Genomic DNA, 12,642 nt, shown 5'->3' on the forward strand with positions numbered 1-12,642 from the left:
CCCTCCAGCCAATCACAATCGAGTATTCACCCAGGGTATAATATACAATAATATTACTTTAGAGATCTTTTTTCTCACATTTATCTATTGAATTGTATGCGTCAGATTGTGGTGAAAGACCACAGTGTCGGTGGAACCGGTGAGGGCAGCGCATCGAGTGGAATCCGCTGAGGAACTCTACTGTAAACTGTCCCAGGGCCTCTCCTCTGGGGAGATCAACTGTGGCGAGGTACAGTATACGTCCCTGCGATGTGGCCGTCTGCCCATCACACTCTCAGCTGGCCAAGAATCACACAGTCCCCTTCACACACACACACACACACACACACACACACACACACACACACACACACACACACACACACACACACACACACATATACACATGTACACACACATATACACATGTACACACATGCACACGTGTGTTCACACTCTCCCATTCATGCACCTGGCATACAGAGGGACATGCTGGGACCTTAATTTGGGCCCAGTTCTTAGCAGGGAGGGACACCCCCCACTATACACCTTATTCAGACGCGCATGGACAGAGACAGCTGATTCCTTTCATTTCTCTCTCATCACTTATTCACCATCCCCGCTCTCTCACTCTTGTGCATTTAAAGCCACACCTTTTTTTTTTTTTTTTACTACTGTATATCAAAAATACATGGGCGAATTCACAAACCTTCTTGAAGAGTTTGATCTGTACATTGAAAGTCAATTTGGTGACATTTCTTAACCAATCATGAAGCAGAATATAGGTCTATTTTACTACTATTGTAAGTAAGAAAACCTTTTACAGCATCAAAATACAGCAAATAGTATATACCCATACTCATATTTATTTGTTGTCTAGTGTTAGTCCTTGTATCAAGAGCAATGTGTCAATTAATTAGAAAATAAAAACATGTCTCCATTTATATTATTATTATTATTATTTCTTATTTTAAAGTGTTTTGGCTGCCCATTTGTTCACACTTGGATCACTGATTGGACATTTACGGCAGCTTCTAAATGAAATGACATCTCTAGTGACCGCCTTTTCTGTATGCCCAGACATGTCACCTCAGTCAGGGAGAATGAACAAGTGCTCTTGAATGAGGAAAGAGCTGTTCTGAAATGGAACAGGTCTCCATTATAATGTCCCAAGGACACGTAGCCCCTCTCTCGCCTCCACTTGTCACGACTGACCCCGTTCTCTGGTAGACTGGGCTAAACAATGGGGGCATATTAGGATGCGACAGCTTGAGCACAGTGAGTGTGAAATTGAGCGTCAGAAATTATTATTATCCTGTTGTCAAAACGGATTTAAAGGTGATTCAAGGACGTTCTGTTGATGGAAGGAGTTGCAGCAGGCCAGACATCTAGATAACACCTAGCTGTTGTTTCTAAATATACTAAATATGTAATAATGTTTGGGCTAGAAGTGGGCTATATCTAGCCTTGACATAGCCAGACATTGGGAAAATACAATTACAATTATTTTAGCACAATATATGGACTTCAGTTGTGCATCTTACACATTTACAGTCATCTGTGTGATATTATAAATATGTAATAATGAATTAAACTGGTAAAAGTGGTCTATATTTATCCTGACCTATTCTGGGCTATATGGGGGCTATGGCATGGCCTGAACATTGAAATCAGTACTGGGGTATATTCACTGTACAGGCTTTGAATAAAGGCATCCAGCAAATGGTGTAATGTACTGTAGGACGATTGGGAGAATTGACCATGAATTACAATATTTGGACAATATGCAGTTTCACGTTGAAGAAGTCTATACTGTAATAATATGCGATATATATCAGGTAGACGCAACCTCAGTCATATTCCACAATGCTCACACTATACCACTAGATGGAAGCGTTGCACATAGAATACTGTATTTATACAGCTTTACATGTACACAACAAGTTCAGTGTACTGTAATGTATATGTGTTGTAATGCATCATTCCGGGTTCATCACATCAACCCAGTTCAGCCACAACGGTTTGGTTATGCATTAGTAGACATTGTTTTGAAACATGTTAACGTCTGTATTCTCGATCATTATCGTTCTGTGATGATAATTATGTATATTGGGCAACACAATAGAATATAACACGAGTCGTAGATAAGGATTACGTATGCAGGGAGAGTCTGTATGACCTTCTTGCTTCCAAAGTTTCATTGTCAATTCAGAGAGATTCAGATTTCATAGAGCATACAGTGAGTGTCTCTTTATCACGCATTGCTTTCTCACTTTTCCATATTCTCTCTAACTCACTCACACACACACACACACACACACACACACACACACACACACACACACACACACACACACACACACACACATACACACATACTGTACACACACACACACACACACACACACCTTTGTGCAAAGGATTTACCAAAGAGGCTGATGTGACGTCAACCTGGAGAGTGGGGAGGGGGGACAGCATTGCCATGGAAACCCATCTCCCTCTGTTTCTCCATGATCCATCCTGTATTATTGCAAAGACGAGCGATCCTGCTTTCACAAAATACATCTCGCCACAACGTTGACACATTTCATTTAGGTTTTTACTCTGGCCGTTCTTTGACCTAACTGCATGCATGCAGGCAAGACGTTTCTATGTGTGTTACGGTAAAAGGCTTGTGTAAGGAATGATTCTGTGTCCAAGCTAATACCTTTATGTTTTATCCCGAATGATAGATTGCTAAATAGACATCCGAGTCATTGGCTATTGGATAAAACAATTTATCAATACACTGAATCAATTTCAATGAACCGCGATGCACGGGTGGAATATCAATACTTGTTATTGCATTTGAGAGATGTGGCACTTGGTGATACCAATGAGCACAGAATCAATGTTGATAATGATATGGGATTCTGGATCAATTTCATCTAGTGAATCAAACCAATGACCTTTTAAAGGACTATTCATTCGAATGATGGGTGGTAACATTTCTTCACATGATGTATACTGTATATATATATATATAATATAACCGATAGGGCATACAGATCCTCACCTTTATCATGTTTTGTAACAGATTACAGAAATTCAAGAAGCCTATTGGAACGTGAGGTTCTGATATGATTTTGATTAATATATCTGCATTATTTTATCCCACTTTATGCTTTGCTCTTGCTGCTTGTTTTACACAGATTTTATGTCTTATTTCTTACTGATGAAAATCACTTTGAACTGCAATCCCCTGTATGAAAGGTGCTATACAAATAATGTTATTATTATTATTATTATCTGCATCTCATCTTTGTTTACACTATTTATTTTTTCTCATATTTCTACATTCAGATCTAATTTAATTGCCTATATTTATGTCTTTCTACAGTTACCCTTCCATGCTGTACCTTCATCTCCCCCCCCCCCCCCCCTCCCCCATGCTGCTATAACACCCACATTTCCCCAAGGGGATCAATAAAGGAATATCCTATCTTATCTTATATATTAAAAAATATATATTCTTTACCCAATTTGGACTGTGAGAGTCACCGGCTTTATGTGCCCCATTAGACATAGAGCTAGTTACAGTTTCATAACAGTTCGTTATTATGCTGCTTAATCTATTCTAACATGTGTGGTCTGGGTGTGTATACAGTGCATGTGTGTGTACAGTGACTGACATTGTTTCCCTATATGCTGATGAAGTGTGGAAAGACAGTGTCATAACAGATGAGCTGAGAGAAGGACTGGCACCCTAAATAAGGCCTGTAACCTTTTCTCTATATCTCCAGGCTCACACAATGCTGATTATTACATGATGGCTACTATTATAAGGGAATCTTGGTGTAGTTTAGTGTAATACTCTGACCGGCTGAGCTTTGATCTAGTTAAGACGATGGAATGTGTGCGCGCGTAGCCAAAACTGTATTTGTACAAATAATAGTACATGCCTTTCATAGGATGTAAGTTTCCTCAAAACCCTTTTCAACAAAACCCCACAGATGGCTTTAATTGTACAGCAGCTCGATGATGCATGGCTGCCAATTCAAACACTGGTTTATGGCAGTGGGAGGGGATGGGGGAGATGGGGGGTGTGTGTGACACACACAAACACACACACAACCACTGTACTCACACTGGCCTAGGTACTGGCTGTGGTTGGCTTTAAGTGTTTACAGTGTTGTGAGAGGGGGGATCCTGGGAGGCAGCTATTTTTAGCCCTGGTTTCATCATTCCTCTCTCTCTGCACTGCATGCAGCAGCAGGCTGGGGCTGCATTCTAATGAGGAGAGGAGAGGAGAGGACGGCTGTAAAACACCTTCTGTTTGGTACATTGAGAGAAGGCCCCCGACTTCTCCGCACGGACCCTGAAGTGTTTACGGAGAGGATGGGACCCCTCTCTGTTTACCCCCCTCTTCTTCTGTGTTTTCTGACTACAGGCTGTTGTGGGAATCCGTGTTTGTTTGACACGAGAATTAGCTTACACTGAAATCAGAGCGCAGTTGAAATAACCAAATGGGAACGCGTTTTTTTTTTTTTACCGGTCACGGACTGAATCACCCGGTCGGTGAGGTTAGGTAATGGCCGGGACAGCAGCCTATCCTGCTTGTGGTGTACTGCACCTCTGTTGGTCACATGCTGTCCAGCGACGCAGTGTTTCTCCCAGGTTGCCACAACAGACTCCCACTGATCTTGCCCCCTCACTTCTGAACGTTGTGTAACGGCCTCCATCCATCTCTCTTAAACACGCTGTGAGAAGGTTCACATCCGGAACAGGAGCACCAACTCAGTGTGGATGGCTGTGCCCTGCAGGTCTGTGGTGGTGACAGGCAAGTGGTGGATGTGAAAAGAATTTATTAGCATTAGTCGTCTCTCTCTCTCTCTCTCTCTCTCTCTCTCTCTCTCTCTCTCTCTCTCTCTCTATCTCTCTCTCTCTCTCTTTATCTCTCTCACTGTCTCTCTCCCTCCCGCTCCTCTAACTGGAAACCCCTGGTATCCTGGGACCTGGAGGAGAAATCCTCAGGAAATTAGATTTGAACCAGTGGACCCCAGGCTGCATGACCAGTCCTTCCGCACAGTGTGTATTTTTAGAGCGTGCATTTCAGGCGAAGCCAGCAATGACATTCACTCTGAAGGGAAATCGTCATGGAGACAAATAGCAAAACAAACAAATAATAGAATCCGAGGTTCCCGCAGTTAGACCTATTGTTAGCCCCCAGACATATTTCTGATAAAACGGTGTGTTTCACGGCAACCTCTCGTCGCTGTTCGCCGGTTCCCTTGTATTTTGAGGTAACTGGAGGCATCTGTTTTTTCCACAGGTCACAGGATGTATGTTAAATGTTAGTTACCACATCTACTCTCTGAGTCTGAACCGGCCTCCTGATATGTACATATTGTTGGAACCTGCATCAAATTACTGGATGCTTCTTAGGGTCCCTCAAGTTTGTTCTGATCTAGGGAAGTCAGCGTTTTCCTTTGATGCCTCTAACTCTTGGAATGTCCTCCAACTCTCTCTGAAGTGGGAGGTCTTTCTCTTGGTGTGTGTACACTGGTTTAGCAGATTTTTTTTTATTTTTCTTTATTACTCTTTTGTGTTGAATTTTCTGTGAATATTGCTTTCTATTATGTACTGTTTACATTTGTACAATCGTCGTTTCTGTAAATGAGGGAAACCTCAGGAGCTTACGATTTTAAATAAAGGTTGAAATGAAAATGATGAAATGTCTCAGCGGCAGCAGAGGTATCAGCGCCATATATTTAGTTTGGAGAGACAGAGGCTGTTGTCGGAGTAATGGAGACCTCAGCGAGAGGTTGTTCTGTGTCAGCTGAGGAGGCTCCGGCTGAGACAGACGGATGGCAGACCCCGGGCCCCGCAGACGCAAGTTAAATAGAAGCGTCTTCGAAACACGTCGGAAGATTTTCCATCACGCGAGGGAGACGGCGCTGCTTGCCAAGGCTCCTCCTGACTAATAACTTAGGTGGTAAGTGAGGGATGGTGAGAGGACTGTTTGAGAGGATGGCCTGATTTAGGGTGGTTGAAAATAAGAGTTGACGTCCATCTTTCTCTCTTCCCCTCTCGCCTCACTTCTTTACCTCAACGCCTTGATCTCTCCTGTTATCCGTTGTCGCTGATGATCCCTGTTATCCACTGTTGCTGATGATCCCTGTTATCCACTGTTGCTGATGATCCCTGTTATCCGCTGTTGTTGATGATCCCTGTTATCCGCTGTTGTTGATGATCCCTGTTATCCGTTATTGCTGATGATCCCTGTTATTCGTTATCGCTGATTATCCCTGTTATCCGCTGTTGCTGATGATCCCTGTTATCCGCTGTTGCTGATGATCCCTGTTATCCGCTGTTGCTGATGATCCCTCTCTTGAAGCCCCACAGTGTGTCTCAGACACTCACTGATTTCTAAATATAGAATTGCTTCTGACATAAGACATTAAGAGGAGCTACGGTGTCCTCTTAAAGCCACTGCTATGTCATCAACACACTGAGCTGCCTACGGCATAGAGGAACAGGGGGTCTGGTTAATGTCTCAGATATATCTGGTACTCTCCTCTTGTTTGAACGTATGTGGATTTGATTTACTGGGTGCAATAATTTTGTAGGTCAGGTCAGATGAGTCAGACAAACCAAAGAGAAGCCTGCTATGTTTATTTAACTTCTAAAGGAAGATGAATAGGGACTGATTCTTTAAATGTACCACCATTCAGCCGTCTACATACTCCAAACTCAAAGGACTGCTTTGATCAAATGGTAATGACACATCAAGCTAAATGTACCTGTTCACTGCATCTCCAGTGGATTTACATACTGTATTGATCTCTAGATGATAGACCTTAATAACCGTTTTGCTTACATATTTTGGTCGGATCAGCTTCCCCAGTTGCCCAGGCATTTGAGGTGGAGTAGAATTACATTTTATTTGTTTTAGAGAACTTTGGGTTTAGTTATAACTTTACCACGTGGATTGAGCGGGTTTTCATATCATATTAAGTGAATGTCCCTGCTGTGTTTATTGGGAAGACCTTTTTCTCTAAACTAAACCAGAGAGTATCATGTTTCCTTTGGAGCAACACGCAATAAGCCTGCTCGCATCAGGATAGCAATACTACAGCTCCCCAAGAGCAGGAGCTTTCACCATTCATATATCAGTGTTCATTCAATGGCCATAACCACAACACCATGATGAGACTGATGAGCATGGATGAGAGTTGATGAGACTGATGAGCATGGATGAGAGTTGATGAGACTGACGAGCATGGATGAGAGTTGATGAGACTGATGAGCGTGGATGAGAGTTGATGAGACTGATGAGCGTGGATGAGAGTTGATGAGCATGGATGAGAGTTGATGAGCATGGATGAGACTGATGAGCGTGGATAAGAGTTGATGAGACTGATGAGCATGCATGAGAGTTGATGAGACTGATGAGCGTGGATGAGAGTTGATGAGACTGATGAGCGTGGATAAGTTGATGAGACTGATGAGCATGGATGAGAGTTGATGAGACTGATGAGCATGGATAAGAGTTGATGAGTGTGGATAAGAGTTGATGAGACTGATGAGCATGGATAAGAGTTGATGAGACTGATGAGCATGGATAAGAGTTGATGAGACTGATGAGCATGGATGAGAGTTGATGAGCGTGGATAAGAGTTGATGAGACTGATGAGCATGGATGAGAGTTGATGAGACTGATGAGCATGGATAAGAGTTGATGAGACTGATGAGCATGGATGAGAGTTGATGAGCGTGGATAAGAGTTGATGAGACTGATGAGCATGGAAGAGTTGATGTCACTGATGAGGATGGATAAGAGTTGATGAAACTGATGAGCGTTGATGAGACTGATGAGGATGGAGAAGAGTTGATGAGACTGATGAGCATGGATAAGAGTTGATGAGACTGATGAGGATGGATAAGAGTTGATGAGACTGATGAGGATGGAGAAGAGTTGATGAGACTGTGACAAGTAAAGGGGGGGTAGAGCAGTCATCTGGTAATCCAGAGGTTCCCGGTTCGATTCCCGCTCTTCCAGGACAGTGTGTCGAAGTGTCCTTGAGCAAGACACTTAACCCCTAATTGCTCCTGACGAGCAGGTTGGCACCTTGCATGGCTGCCTCCGCCATCGGTGTGTGATGTGTGCCTCTGCCGTCGGTGTGTGAATGTGTGAGTGAATGGGTCAAATGTGAGGAACAAATTGTAAAACGCTTTGGATAAAAGCACTATATAAATGCAGCCATTTACCATTTAGCCTCTGCATTGTATTTAATTGCATGCCACTGGGTCAGATCCACAGCAGTTCTACTGAACTGCACCACACTACAAAGGAAGCCTTTGAGTGAATTTCCATTGTTGACCATTGAAATACATATTCAGTATGAAGTTACAACTTTTGAACACCAGAGGGCGATACTACACAGCTTCGCTGCTCAGAGCCACCAGGAATCAGCTCTCTGGCCCCTGTTTACAACATGGAAATGCCATAGTGAACCTATTGTGGTTGCTATACCTATGCTATACCCCATCAAACATCTATTAATTATTTTCCATCATTGTCCATTGAAATAAGTCCAGCACCCTTTCACATCTCATTAACCGTTTGTCATAGAGACTTATTGGAGGGGTCAATGAACTCAGTACAGACTACTACTTTCATTGGTCTAGGTTAACCACACACCCATGCTTAAGTGTGTAATAGTGTAATAATATGTAATGGTGTGCAATAGTGGAATACTATGTAATAGTTGTTAGGAATTGTATCTAAGATGTACCTTAGGGCGTTTTCACACCTAGCTCGTTTGGAGCTGTTGTTCCGAAACCTGGAGCGTTTACCCCCTATTTCGGTTCAGTTGGGCATATATGAACACAGCAATCACATTCTGTTGCGGAACAAAACAAGCGGGCCGAGACGGTCTCGGCGCACTTCCAAACGAACCCGACGCGACTCGTACGCTGTGAGAATGCAATCGATTTAACAAACCGACACAACTCACTTGCCGTACTGTATACACGCTGCATGATGACGCAACGCACACACGCCCTGGACTGTTCCATCAGAGGGGGGAGCTTCGGTGGCCAGTGTGAGTGGCTACAGACCACTGCACTTAAATATAAACATTAGTCTACCTGGAGACTCAATGAGGTAATTGTAGATGTCGCCATAAGACGCGTCTGGTCATTTAGTGGGATCATTGCTTCATTATCCTGTTCGGCTGAAAGGACACTGGCCACCGAAGCTCCCCCCCTCTGATGGAACAGTCCAGGGCGGGTGTGCGTTGCATCACAATCCGTGGGCAATCTGCGCATGTGCATGGGGGATACTCTGCTTAAAAACTGGCTTTTTTTTTTTTAGTTCTGATCGATTAGGAATGGCTCGTGCCGTGTTCAGGAGATTCTGGCGCATACAAGTCTATTCGATCATGTCTCTAGCACCCCCACAGCCGTATCTGCAACCACTTACATCACGGCTCTCATCCACATTCATTAATTTGCTCCCCCCGCTCTCCCCTCCCCGATTTCAATGTAACGCGGAGATTCAGGGTTAGGGGGGGGGGACACCCCAAAATCTGACCAATGAGTGACAGTTTGCTCGCGCATGCGTTTGTTTTGGTCCGCTGTTAACACAGCCGTGTGAACACAAACGAACTATAAGGGACAAGTGCAACATTGTATCATTATAGTCCCTGTGTCGGAACAAAGCAAACAAACTACAGGTGTGAAAACGCCCTTAGATCTGTTCTGTTTTATAAGCTGACCTTTTGACTTATGTAGCCCTGTTCCATACCACAATAGCTTCCTGTTATTTAACTAGGGTTAACAACTAGGAGACAATGGGACAGTTTCCCCTGTCTGTCTCTTTGTCTATGTTGGGGCTTAAGGGTGGTAACAGCAGCATGTCTATATATTATTAAATCTGACAGTAGTAATAGTGATGATGGTATCCATGGTCCAAACCGTAGTAACACGCTTCAGCAGAGTCTGTGCAGTTTTTATTATTAACTGGATCTGCGCCAAAAACGAGTGAACTCGTTATTGCTCGCCATGCGTTCAGCGCCAGAAACGAGTTTTTGGGATCGTTATTTCGTTTATTCGCTATATCTATTCATAATTCATAGCTTCAGCCTCTGGTATACCCTTCAGACCCTGTCTGAGCTGGCAGATGGTCAACACCGCCCTCTACTGCCATGCGGAGCTATTGCATCCCATTTGAAATGGGCTGGTGTGTTTTAGGAGCCGATCTGAGCCGGGCGGGCAGGGTTTAAATACTCAGGCGAGCCAGGGGCTTACAACGACCAATGTGAATATTAACCCCGTCCGCGTGTAACGCTTCGTAATGTTGGGGACATGATCGCTGTGGATAACTGGAATGGCGATGAGATAATTAGATATATTTTAATAATTAGAATAATTTTTTTGCATTACATCAGAGACAAGGTAAGAACACTGAAACCTTGCGTTGATCTGATATTTATTTCTACCGCGATCAAAGCTATCTGTGTGTAGGTCTATGTGCTTATTACCGTTGACTGCGGGGGGAGGTGAGCGCCCCGCTACGATGGCCATTTCATGTATGCACAATGCGATATAATAATGATAATCTACCGTTGATTTCAGGATGATTAGATAATCAGCCGAAAAATTACAACGTGATGACTGGATTACAGTAAAATGCCTTTTTCTCGTATTTTTCCTGGAATTACTCAAAAGCACCCAAACCATACTCTATTCAAAACGGAATATACGGATGAAAAAACTATCTGTTTTGGTCATGTTGACTGGAAGCAACTCACTGACAGTCGACGGCGTTATTAAACCCATAGATATAATATAAGATATATTTTAAGCACTCGCAAATGTCGCAGTCTAAAACTATATCCATTGAATAAAGACCTGGCGATGAAGGGGGCTCACAGCACAAAGCTCACAAATTGACACGCTGGACCCTGGTCAAAAATAAAAAGAATCTCTGTACACATACTTATATACTTCTGAAAAACAGAGATTTTCCAGCACAATAAGCATACCCCACCCACCCGAGACACACACACACACACACGCACACGCACGCACACACACACACACACACACACACACACACACACACACACACACACACACACACACACACACACACACACACACACACAAGTCAGATTGATGGCAGCGTCCCTGAGGAGATGAGAGCTACTCAGTAGATGTAATTACTCTGACAGACAAGGTGAGGGGTCTGGGGATGAACGGGTACATGACTCCCATGTAGCGCTGGTTATCTGCTGAGAGAATAACATGGAGATGCAAGGCAATGATGACCTTTAGTGTGACAGGGGATCATGACAAAGGGCCGCCTCCCTGTGGTACTGTGCTCCTCGCTGGAATATACAGCGGGATGTCTCACATCGCAGTCGGCGGAGTTGCACTTTAGTTTTTTCTCGCTTGAAATGAAAAAAAAATTTCATTATACTTTTTTTTAATTCTATTTATTTTTGGACTTTCTGTATTTTTCATCCATCCCAATTTAGTCGTTATGCCAATTCCCTTCCTGGTTGTTGTGCGCATTGCCCCACTGTCGGCCTGGGGAAGGTGTAGAACTACCACAGTCGCCAGCCGCTTCTTTTCACCTGACAGCGAGGAGTTTCACTGGGGGAACGTAACGCGTGCAGAGGTTTATTTCCCCCAGATCCCCTGCCTGCTGAACAGGTGCCCCGACCGACCAGTAGGAGTCGCAGTTTACAACGACCAGGACACATACCCCACCGGCTTCCCACCCGTTAACATTGCCAATTGTATTATTAGGGACGACGACCAAGCCGGAGGTACCGCTCGATTCGAACCCAGAGTCTCTGCGGTGGTAGGCGAGTGCTTAGTCCACCCAGCCGCCCATGAAATCGATTTTTACCATTATGAGAAAAGTTAGGAGGCCTGACGGGGTCCTACAGGTGGACTCACTCTAGTATATTATGGCACAACCTAGGGCTGATTTATACCGTATCCTGGGTTGGTTGGATGTGACAGGCATAACTCCCTATATCTTGTCAGGATGGAGGTAGGTGAGTTCCAATTGTGGTATGCAATCACAGAGACGGAGATGGTGTACTCTTAAGCAGGTTCGTTTTAATAGTAAAGAACACAAAGAGTAATACTAGGATACAATGCCGAGTGGCAGGAAGAAGAGGGGATAAGAATAATGGAGCTTAGTGGTGGTCCAGAAACGGAACCGCCCGCGTTATCTCCGAACGCTATAATGAAGACCTGACGAAGATCAAGCAGAAGATAGGAAGGTTAAATAGACACCACATTCTAACATTCCACACACACCCCCGTCACAGCCAATCAGGAACCATACCCTAAGTGACAGCACTAAGTGACAGGGGAGACAGGTGACAGTAGCCAAGTGAGTAGTGACAGATGACAGAATGGTGCGTGGTTCCAGACAGCAGTCAGAAACCAGAACGTAACAATATCTTATTGCACAATTAGAAATTTTTGCTAGTTTGGAGTTGAATTTGATTCTCTTTGCATTTAACTTTCAACTTTTATTTTAGGATAGTTGCCAATCTGGTTTGGTCTTGATTCTAACTATAAATCTATAATTTATTAACTGTAATTATTATATATCAATAACTTGATCAATGTGATTTTGTTTGCAGATCATTCTGT

The sequence above is a fragment of the Notolepis coatsorum genome (genome assembly GCF_963971535.1).
Source record: "Notolepis coatsorum genome assembly, chromosome: 3".
Lineage (NCBI taxonomy): Eukaryota > Metazoa > Chordata > Actinopteri > Aulopiformes > Paralepididae > Notolepis > Notolepis coatsorum.